The sequence below is a fragment of the Drosophila takahashii genome, chromosome X (assembly GCF_030179915.1).
Source record: "Drosophila takahashii strain IR98-3 E-12201 chromosome X, DtakHiC1v2, whole genome shotgun sequence".
NCBI lineage: Eukaryota > Metazoa > Arthropoda > Insecta > Diptera > Drosophilidae > Drosophila > Drosophila takahashii.
The window spans coordinates 21,324,511-21,336,271 of record NC_091683.1 but is presented as its reverse complement, the minus strand read 5'-3'; the positions used below and the strand labels follow the sequence as shown (position 1 = coordinate 21,336,271).

General features: G+C 40.6%; 1 long non-coding RNA gene across 1 annotated transcript; it reads right to left on the bottom strand.

Moving 5' to 3' along the window:
* Positions 1 to 7,817: 7,817 nt before the first annotated feature.
* On the bottom strand, positions 7,818 to 9,341 carry LOC108069596 (uncharacterized). Its single transcript, XR_001770503.3, has 3 exons — positions 9,037 to 9,341; positions 8,899 to 8,979; positions 7,818 to 8,838 (listed from the first exon to the last, which is right to left on the bottom strand). It is a non-coding gene; the product is annotated as an uncharacterized lncRNA (long non-coding RNA).
* Between the last annotated feature and the right edge of the window lie 2,420 nt (positions 9,342 to 11,761).

Here is an 11,761-nt window from a genome sequence, read left to right as displayed (position 1 = left end):
TTCCTTTGAAAGACTTCCTTCAACGGCCCCTTCACATCTTACCGGCGCTGCCCCAGCTCGAGTTCAACTACTAAATTTCTTTAGAAATACATTATAATTTATTCACTAAAACTAACATGGAACATTAAACATAGAAACATAAAAAAATAAATTAGCGAGTTTAAAAATGCGGACGTAATAAAAAAAAATACCAACTAACATTTAAACATCAAATTAAAATAAATTCTTAATTGGTTGTGCCCTAGATTGCATTCGCAAATCGTAATCCTCTAATTTCGCTTATGCGACTGCAGGCCGAGCTGCCAAACATATAAAACCAATTAAATCGAAACCAAAACAAAAACATATGTGCATCCGCTAGAACGAAAACTTCGTCAGCAGGCCGAGACAAAACCACCAGGCGCGCATGCGCGATTGCTAGCGAGCGCTGATGCCGCTGCTCATGCGCCCGAGTGGCGGCGAGGGGAAAGGGAGGGATGTTAGCGCGCTATGTTCTTATCTCTTCTTTGCTTCGCTTTTAGTTGTCGCGATGCATTGCGCCTGTGCGCTTTGCCTAATATTTGACTCGCAAAATTTCTCGGTTTCGCGCTCGCTTATTTAGAGTTAAATTGTTTAGATTTTATAAGTTTGACTCACTTCATTTCCAGTGCCGCGTCCTACGTTGAAAGCGCTTCCATACGAGGCTACCGCATCTGTGGAGTAAAATATATTTAAAAGCAAATTTCGCCTGCCTCGCTAACAAGCCTCGCGCATATTATGTAATGTTTTTTTTCTTTTACTTTGTTTGTTTTGCTCGCGCTACGTTCGACTTTTGTTCTAGTTTGGTTTTAAAGCTGTTTGTTTATCGATTTGGTTTTGTTTTAAATAAAAGTAATAAAAAAAAGAAAAGTAACTTAATTACTAAAATCTAATGTTATTTTTAAAGGGTTTGGGCGGGAATAAATTCCGCTGGATTGGGAGCTCCGATTCAGGAAGAAAACGAATGGTCGAAAAAAAAATTTGTGTGTTACGCCGAAGAAGCGGCGTCCGGTGGAAAATCCGGAAGCTGCGGCCTTTCCTCTGTGTCTGCCCGATGGATGGCTCGTCTGGCTTCGACGACGCTTTTATACGATTCTCTTTGGGTGGCGCTTAAAAGCGCCGTTGTCCAATAGTGGCGACTCGCGCCTCAGATGCCACGAGTTGAGACGCCCTGTGGTTGTACCGCCTCTCAGTGGATTCTGCCTCGAAGCGTTCGTTGGTCCTGTGCCACAAAGCCTAAATTAGCGGTCTAGCCACCCTCAATTCGCAATCTTTCACTCACCCTTCGCGAGCCACTGCAGTTGCAAGTGGCCAGAAAAACACACAAAAGGTATTTAAGGTGCACGCTAAAGCTATGTTGAAGCTGCAACAAGAGCTCATTAGCATTAGCATTACCATGACAAACTTTTCCTTTACCCACTTTTAATTTCACACACTTGAAAATTCACTTTGCTTATGGCTTGCTGCCGCCAGTGGGCCCCCTTATATACCCCCGCAAGACGCCACCAAGCCGCTATTCCACCACTCCGCCATTCAGCAACGGAGAGGCGCGAAAATCTTTGCAACTCCTTGCTCTCGATCAACCTACACAGCCACAGTTTTCCCGGATCTATTAGGAGCGCAGCATGTTGCTCTACCTCTCCCAAATGTTCCTAAGCCCAAATGTTGCTAAGCACCCGCAAAGAAAATGTTGCTAAGCCTCGCCGGTGCAGGTCTAAGCTAAGTCTATTTCTATTTCCAGATACATTCCTGGTACACGCGCCCTTACAAATTCCCCCTGCCAAAATCAGACTGGGGATCGCAGAATAACCAGGCTGATTCCGCGTGTAGCCAGCTATTGCCGTATGTCCTTGGCGTGATATTTGCCCAAAAACTTTCCCTGCATATCTTCCAGAGCATAGTAAGCTTCGCCCAACTTTTTCCTAACTCTGGCCTTAAGAAATCTTGGGCCCAGCTTGGCGTTGTAACCTTCGGCAAAGTTGCTTTGCTTGAAATTCCTGCGGAAAACTTCCTGTCCTTCGACAAAATTGACTGCTCTGGCTCTTAGATTATATTGCCGCTCATTATTTTCGAATTGCTGTTGCATGATTTCCCCGGCTCGCCTGCGAACTATTTCGAGAGAGTCCTTTTGAATCAGATTCAAAGAACGATCTTCTAGGGAATCCAACTTCCGCAGAAGCGTGTACGTGGTACCGGACGTAATCATTTGCTGCCCAAAGGCCATATAGTACGGACTTGTGCCTACACTAGAATGCACTGCGGATCTTAAAGCGCAGCATATATGCGACAAATACTTGTCCCAATCTTTCTGGTCGTCCTTGACATACGAGCGTATAGCCGCAACCACCGAACGATTTACTCGTTCTGCGGCATTCCCTTGGGGAGCATGAACTGCCGTAAAAGCGTGAGTGACTTTGTACTCATCCAATAGCTTCTTAAATGTCTGCGACCGAAACTGAGAGCCGTTGTCCGAAATTATCACCTCCGGAACGCCGAATACGTGGAACAATTCTGTCTCCAGATATTTCACCACAACGTCTGCAGTAATCTTCTTCACAGGTTGCAAAAACACAAATTTGGACAGATGATCAAGGACTATAAATATCCCAATGTTTCCGTTTCGCGATCTAGGATAAGGTCCAAGGAAATCTATGTATAACTTCTGGAAGAATCGTTCTGATTCTGAAGGTTTGGCTAGTGGGGGTCTTAGCGGATAATTGGGTGCTTTAGAAGCCTTGCAAGTTTCACAAGAGTTCACATATTTCTTAACGTCCGGAACTAGTCCAGGCCAAAAATAGAACTGCCGAATCCGCTCAATTGTTTTGTGAATTCCCCCATGAGCTGCTAAAGGATCATCATGCTCTTTTCTGAGGATCTCAGACACCAACTCTTTTGGGATCCACAGCTTCCAATTGTACTTATCATGGACCGGTTCGCCCACTGCGTGCTCGGTTCTTCTATAGATCCTACCATCCTGGATTTTAACATCCGGAAGCCGATCCTTGCAGTCTTCAACTCGCGCAATTAGGTCCAAGTATTCGGGCGAGTTAAAGTGACTGGATTCCACGTCAACTAGCCTTTCATCTAAGCAATTCAGCTCGTCTATGTCTTCCTCATGCACTCTGGAAAGGACATCCGGGACTACATTCAACTTTCCACGCCTGTGTTCAATCTTGAAAGAGTAGCTCTGCAGCTTTAACGCCCATCTGGCCAACCTCGAGCTTAAATCTGTCTGGGACATCAACCATTTCAGCGAAGCGTGGTCCGTAATTATGGTAAAATCGTGTCCTTCGACATAGGCCCTAAAATTTTTTAAACAAACTATGGCTGCTAAACACTCCTGTTCCGTTACTGAGTAATTTTGTTGGGCTTTATTTAGTTTCTTGGACACGAAAGCGATGGGACATTCATCTCCTTCCTCAGATAGCTGAACCAAGACCCCTCCAACTCCTGTTTTGCTGGCATCACAATGTATAAAAAAGGGTTTTGAGAAGTCAGCACTTTTAAGAATAGGGGCTTCGGTTAACCTTGTCTTCAAATCCTCAAAAGCTTTCAATGCTTGATCAGTAAACGCGAATTTTCGCTTTGGAGTAAGCAGATCCGTCAGTGGAGCTGTCACCGCTGCAAAGTTTCCTATGAACTTCCGATACCATCCGCATAATCCTAAGAAGCTTCTCAAGGACCTGAGAGTCTTGGGCACGGGAAACTCAGTAATGGCTGCTATTTTCTCTGGATCCATTCTTATTCCGCCATCTCCCACTATATGCCCCAAGTATTTCACCCTTTTGGAACAAAACTTGCTTTTTCCGATGTTAATCGTTAGTCCCGCTCGCTTTATGTGAAACGCTACCTCACGTAAAACCTCGAGATGCCTTGCTAAGGTGTCCGATACAATAAGCAAATCGTCCAAATAGACAAATACTTCATTACGCAGGTGAGGAGGTATGACCTTGTCCATTAGTCTGGACATGGTTTGCGTGGCGTTACAAAGCCCAAAAGGCATGACTTTGAAATGATAAAGCGGTCGTCCTGGCACAGTAAAAGCTGTCTTGTCCCTCGAATCTACTTCCAAAGGAACCTGCCAATAAGCATCTTTTAAATCGAGACTGGTTATAAATTCGGCCTTAGGCAACCGGCTAAGTATCCCGCTGATTTGTGGAAGTGGATAGGCATCCTTTTCAGTAAGTGCGTTTACCTTTCTGCTATCTAGACATAGGCGAAATTTTCCTGGTTTCTGCACTATGACCAAAGGTGAAGACCACGAACTATCCGATTCTTCTATTACTCCTAGCTCAATCATTCGGTCTATTTCCGCATAAATTAACTTTTCCATTGCGGGAGACACAGGATAATGCCTTTGTTTTACAGGTTTTGCCGAACCTATATCTATTGAATGGGTTATCAAGTTGGTCTTTCCAAGCCCTTCGTGAGCAAACGACGGAAACAAATTGACTACGTTTGATAACTGCCTTTTCTCAACCTCCGATAAGTCATGCTCTATAGCTTTCAAATCTATTTCAGACACATTTGGTAAATTCGGCAACAAATCAAACTTGCGCCAAAAATCAATCCCTAAATACAAATCTTGTTTTAGCGTGGGGACAATATATATATCTATTTCTTCAGACCTTCGGTCGTAGACCACTGGAAGACAGACTTTTCCCACAATTTCTTGCCTATTGCCGTCAGCCGTGCTCACTTTGGAATATATCTTCTTAAATGGTATGCCCTCTTCTAAAAACTGTTGAGCTAAACTGCCTCCTAAACAGCTAACAGCCGCTCCTGAATCCAAAAGCCCTTTCACGAGACGCTGAAGCAATTGCACTGCCACAAATGGCCGCGGATCCTGGGAACAATCTTCTATGGAGTTTATTTCCCGAATATGCCCTTTTAACTGCCTCATCTCATGCCAAAAGTCTTGCATTCGTTGAGTGCTACGGCCCTTTGTTTCTGCTGCCCCATCGGAAACCACTTCTGACCACTTTTCAATATTTTCGGAATAATTTGCATCTTCTTCGATTTCATCTCCATCGGACTGAGATGAGTCAAATTCCTCATCAGATATTTCTGGGCTGGAATCATATTGATCCTCTTCAGGACCTGAAAGGTTTTCGTTTTCGGTTGGATCTAAGCTGAAGATTGGGGTTGTTCCGGGGATGGTGGCTGCTGCTGAGCACGCAAAGGCTTCTGTTTGAGTGGCGGCATCTGCGTGCTCCCTGAGCGGTTTTTTGACAAGCACCTAGCACATTTAGTTTTAATTGTGTTTACCAAGCCGCACCCAAAGCAAAACCGACCCTTTTGTGGAATTGAGCAATTCTTATAAAGATGCCCTTCTGTATGGCAATTCCAGCAGACTACGCTCAGCGCCTCTATATCTGCATCAAGTTCTACCTCACTGACATTTTCCCAGCCAAAATCCTCATCTAATTCTGCCACATCTCTCTTAAACGGAACCCTCTTGGTGTACCCATGAGATTTCTTGACATCATCTAAGAATGTTTCCCTTCTGCGACATACCTCACGCAGGTGTGATACGCATGATATGTCTACATTTAGTATTTCGTGTCGAATTTCTGGCCTCAAATTATTCTTTAAAATTCTCACCAACTTGCTGTTTGGCAAGGGCCTATCCATTTCATCGAGGAAAACATTGATGGCGTTGAAGAAACTATCAAAGGATTCGTTGCTTTCCTGCTTCCTTTGCCTTATTAATTCTTCAATGTCTCCGTCATCCCGGTCATCCTTATACTGCTTGCGCAAAGCTGAACATAAAGATTCCCACTTAATTTGCTTGACTGTTTTGTGGTGTCTCCAAAAGAAATCCTTTGCTTTCCCTTCAAAAAGCGAAGAGACATTCTTGCACATCAGCTCAAAGTTTCCGTCCAAGGTTTCATTTGTCATGGCCTCGACCTGATAAATAAAATTGTCTACCGACAAACCCGTACCCGAAAATTTTAGTTTCCAACCGTTCATAATCGGACCAACCTTGTCCGGCCGTCTTGACAGCTCAGATGTTAAACTTCCAGAATTTCTTCCAAAAGATGAATTATTGGAGTGATTTTCCTGCCATGTATCAGCATCGGTTTGCCCTACTCTATTGTCGGGATTGGAATTGTGGCTGGCTGGTTCCGAGTTAAGGCGTCGTAAGCAACTTTCTACATTGGTTTCAATTAGCTGATTGAGTTTTTCGGTCAGTGCTGATAGAATGTTATTCTGCATTACTTGCAGCTGACCTTGAAGTGTGGGCTGGTTTGCTTGGGAGGCGTTTGAGCCTCCTGCTGTTTCCCTATCTGTTGGCGGCGGCCCATTCCCGTCCAGTTGACCTGTAGTCTTTGGGAGCACTTTAGTGACGCAAACGTAGTTGCAAATTGGGCATCTGGGATTTGCCGCGAAATGCGACCTAATACAAGTTTTATGAAAAGTGTGTTTGCATGGGGTTCTGTATCCTTCCTCTTCTGATTTGATTAAACTATTACACAAGGGACAATTTGCATTTCCTGGCCCTTGAGGTGGGTTATCATCCCGTTCCGTTAATCCCATTTTAAATGTGATAATAATAAGTAATTATGGTATAATATGTAAATAAATATGATGTGATAAATATGATATAAAAATAATAAATAAATAATTAGTGAAGAAAAATTGATAAATGTATGTGTTATAAAAGATAATAATATTAAAAGTATAAATGTAGTTTTATAATTGATGGGTAAATAGATTTAAAATTTCGTAAATGAACATAAAACGCAAAAATCTCACAAAAACTTTAAACTCGACAATCAAAAAATAAAGTTGAACTCATGGCATGGCTTAGCTACCGGAAAGTGTGTGTCATAAATGTGTATATCAAGAATAAGGAGAAAATATAGTCAAGTAAAGCTGTATGCTTGAGGCCAGTCATCTATCACAGATACTGTTTCCATCAAACATTGCACTCTACCCGATTTTGGTGGTTGATCCCAGTTCTGGAACATAGGACCAAATTCCACTTCCTAATGGATTTGCTAGGTACTGTAAAAAGCTCGGAAGTTTTTCGACAGAAACTCCAGGCAAATAAAATGTTGTGCCTAAAGATACTTATGGTCAAATACAAAATTCGAGAATTTCATATAATGAATTCCAATAAGTCTTTAGTCACACTTGAAAAAAAAGTTAAAGAAAAACAGTTCGTAATTTTGTTAGTGAGTCTCGTCTATTAAATAAATTAATAAATGAGGCCTTGAGTTGGGCGCCAAAAATAACCTGACAACTATCATCTGTAACGAATAACGTTAATTTAGGCAGCTGGAAAACTTTCCGATGCAACGCACGCTTTTAGTCATCGGCTGTGCTCGTCGGCTTGAGGGGTGGTTTAATGGTGTTGCACCGAAAAATGCCTACGCGTTGTCAGCCTATCTTAAAATTAGCGTGCTGCGACAAAATTCATTTCCCAGATACACATAGACATGCACTGTAAAACGTAACTACAACCGGAGATAACAAAACTACGAACTTGACCCCTGACGTTCTAAGACATACACATTTTTCATACAACCACTGATCTTGTTGTGGTCGATAGCCCACCCTACCTTGGCCGTTTCTTCCTTTGAAAGACTTCCTTCAACGGCCCCTTCACATCTTACCGGCGCTGCCCCAGCTCGAGTTCAACTACTAAATTTCTTTAGAAATACATTATAATTTATTCACTAAAACTAACATGGAACATTAAACATAGAAACATAAAAAAATAAATTAGCGAGTTTAAAAATGCGGACGTAATAAAAAAAAATACCAACTAACATTTAAACATCAAATTAAAATAAATTCTTAATTGGTTGTGCCCTAGATTGCATTCGCAAATCGTAATCCTCTAATTTCGCTTATGCGACTGCAGGCCGAGCTGCCAAACATATAAAACCAATTAAATCGAAACCAAAACAAAAACATATGTGCATCCGCTAGAACGAAAACTTCGTCAGCAGGCCGAGACAAAACCACCAGGCGCGCATGCGCGATTGCTAGCGAGCGCTGATGCCGCTGCTCATGCGCCCGAGTGGCGGCGAGGGGAAAGGGAGGGATGTTAGCGCGCTATGTTCTTATCTCTTCTTTGCTTCGCTTTTAGTTGTCGCGATGCATTGCGCCTGTGCGCTTTGCCTAATATTTGACTCGCAAAATTTCTCGGTTTCGCGCTCGCTTATTTAGAGTTAAATTGTTTAGATTTTATAAGTTTGACTCACTTCATTTCCAGTGCCGCGTCCTACGTTGAAAGCGCTTCCATACGAGGCTACCGCATCTGTGGAGTAAAATATATTTAAAAGCAAATTTCGCCTGCCTCGCTAACAAGCCTCGCGCATATTATGTAATGTTTTTTTTCTTTTACTTTGTTTGTTTTGCTCGCGCTACGTTCGACTTTTGTTCTAGTTTGGTTTTAAAGCTGTTTGTTTATCGATTTGGTTTTGTTTTAAATAAAAGTAATAAAAAAAAGAAAAGTAACTTAATTACTAAAATCTAATGTTATTTTTAAAGGGTTTGGGCGGGAATAAATTCCGCTGGATTGGGAGCTCCGATTCAGGAAGAAAACGAATGGTCGAAAAAAAAATTTGTGTGTTACGCCGAAGAAGCGGCGTCCGGTGGAAAATCCGGAAGCTGCGGCCTTTCCTCTGTGTCTGCCCGATGGATGGCTCGTCTGGCTTCGACGACGCTTTTATACGATTCTCTTTGGGTGGCGCTTAAAAGCGCCGTTGTCCAATAGTGGCGACTCGCGCCTCAGATGCCACGAGTTGAGACGCCCTGTGGTTGTACCGCCTCTCAGTGGATTCTGCCTCGAAGCGTTCGTTGGTCCTGTGCCACAAAGCCTAAATTAGCGGTCTAGCCACCCTCAATTCGCAATCTTTCACTCACCCTTCGCGAGCCACTGCAGTTGCAAGTGGCCAGAAAAACACACAAAAGGTATTTAAGGTGCACGCTAAAGCTATGTTGAAGCTGCAACAAGAGCTCATTAGCATTAGCATTACCATGACAAACTTTTCCTTTACCCACTTTTAATTTCACACACTTGAAAATTCACTTTGCTTATGGCTTGCTGCCGCCAGTGGGCCCCCTTATATACCCCCGCAAGACGCCACCAAGCCGCTATTCCACCACTCCGCCATTCAGCAACGGAGAGGCGCGAAAATCTTTGCAACTCCTTGCTCTCGATCAACCTACACAGCCACAGTTTTCCCGGATCTATTAGGAGCGCAGCATGTTGCTCTACCTCTCCCAAATGTTCCTAAGCCCAAATGTTGCTAAGCACCCGCAAAGAAAATGTTGCTAAGCCTCGCCGGTGCAGGTCTAAGCTAAGTCTATTTCTATTTCCAGATACATTCCTGGTACACGCGCCCTTACAAAATAAAAAAAAGAGGAAAATAAAAATAAACCTGCGACGACAACGTTCAAAAGTCACTTGCGCTAATTAGTTGAACTTTTTTCTATTGCCGTTTGCTTGCTATAATACCCGCATATGCATTTTACAGGGTATCAGCGGGTCTTACTGATTTAGGTCAAGGGTGTATTCATTGTCACATTCTCAGCAAGTGCAAAAAATATTTTGAGTTTATTATTTAACTTTTTTTTGCAATTGCCAGGAATAATATCTATAAAAACACATTCATTTAAGTCTTATACATTTTTCTAAATTTGTGTTATTTTTTATTGTAGTTATTGTTCTTTTGATAACGTTTGTTCAAACATTTTCTATTTATTTTTACATGATACATTTAAAAGAAATTTAATTCAAAGCGTCTTATTTACACGGTATTTAATAGTGTACCCCCTAACTTTTCTTGATATTCTTGCGGTTGCAAAACGAAGCTTATGAACTGCCCTCAACTACGTCAACAACAACAATAAAAATATATAAAACCATCAACACCAGACAGTTGCGAATTTCCATTCTCATTTGGTTTGCAATTCTTCTCAAGTTGCCATGTCATGTGAAAGAGACGGCAATAAAGAATAGCAACGAGAATTCTTCTCTTTCTAATGATCCTAGTGTATCGTATACGTGATATATTGGTATTTTGAATTAAAATGTATGTATCGCCATTAGGTTAAGACATTTAAATTGATCTTCATATTTAGTGTGAGCTATGTGAAATCTTGAATACCCTGCAATGCTTTTGTGAATAAATACAAAAAATATATTTTTATTTTAAAAATAAATTATTACTTTTGTATTGTTTTTTATTTTTTTATTGAATAAAGCTAACTTATATTAATTACTTTATTTTAAAAAGGTTGCCTTTCTGGTTATTTTTTGTACAGTGCTTAAGGTTTAACAACCTATTTTTGTATCCAGTTCGAGTTGCATTTTTTGTTACCCCCTCAATGATATTTTAAACTTTCAATCGCTTATCAGCTAAATTCATTGAAGTAATATGTGACGTCGAAGTCCAAGTGTCATTTACCTGGAAAGTGCCAATGGGTTTTGCCCCACTCCCTTTTTTCCCCTCTGATTCATCAACGATTTCTTGCTTAGCGGTTATTAAAAGGCATTAAATTGCTTTAAAGTCGTGAATCCACCGACACAATGTACGTATACATACATATGTACAACTCTGACTCAATAAAGATATTGCATTCTTTTGAATTGCGTAAATAAAATATGTTTAACAAAGCTAAATTCAATTTAAGTAAAGTGGCGCGAAATGCCATACAATACATTCCCAGCGAGCAGTTTATTTTTATCAATCCGTGGGATTCACCAAGTTTAGTTAATTATACTACAACAGAAATTAAAATGACAATTTGATCATCAAGTTTTGTTAATTATAATACAACAGAGATTAAAATGTCAATTTGATGATAAAAATTTCTTGTTTTTATACTTTTTTTTTAAATTTTTAAAGGCATATTATTTAATTTCTTTGAAGTGCTAACAATTTCTTTATTGTGCTAAATTCGGTTTGAGAAACTTTAGTTCGTGGCAGCTTTACGTTTAACACCTTTTTCACCCGCTGTTCCATTGATTTGCTACAAACAAGGAGGCTCGTGAAAAGGGGAAATATATTACCATAGGTAGTCAAGTTTATTGTCCTGGTTTTTTGTTAGTTTCCTCGGCCCTACGCGCTTTCCTTTTGTTTACAATCTATTTTGTCATGTGTCGAAAATTGCAAATTTATGAGTTTTTGATGAGTCTTTTTGTGCGTTGTCCCCACCTTAGTTACCACTTCTGTTGTTATTTCTTGTTTGTTTTTATTTTTGGGTCAGAGGCTCACGCACAAAAAGAGAAATGAAAATTCGTGGAAAAAGCTGGCGGAGCTGGGGAAAAGCGATAGCTTTGGGAAAATCAAAAGGGGCGGGGCGGTGTGGATGGTGTGTGCGCTTTTTGACTTTTGATTAAATTCGCACTCGTCAAAAAACTACAAAAAAAAGGAAGTATTTTTGTATATGGCCACGTAGAATGATACAACAAATATAATAAATAATGGAGCTTAAGAAAGAAAAAGGCTACGACTTTTAGATATCCTATAAAGATTTTTAAATAAAATTATAAATATTTTTTATTACAATTGTTTTTTCAATATTTGTATCTTTATGTATAATAATTTTTTTTTGTACTTTCACGTTTTTTTCTGGAATTTTTAGAACAGAAATTGTATTTTTTGGAATTTTTAATTCAAAATAAATATATTCTATTTATTTAGCTGACCCACAAAGAGCTATACCCACGCATACTTCCCATATTGGAAGCGAAAAATATCCAAATATTTCACGTACCAAA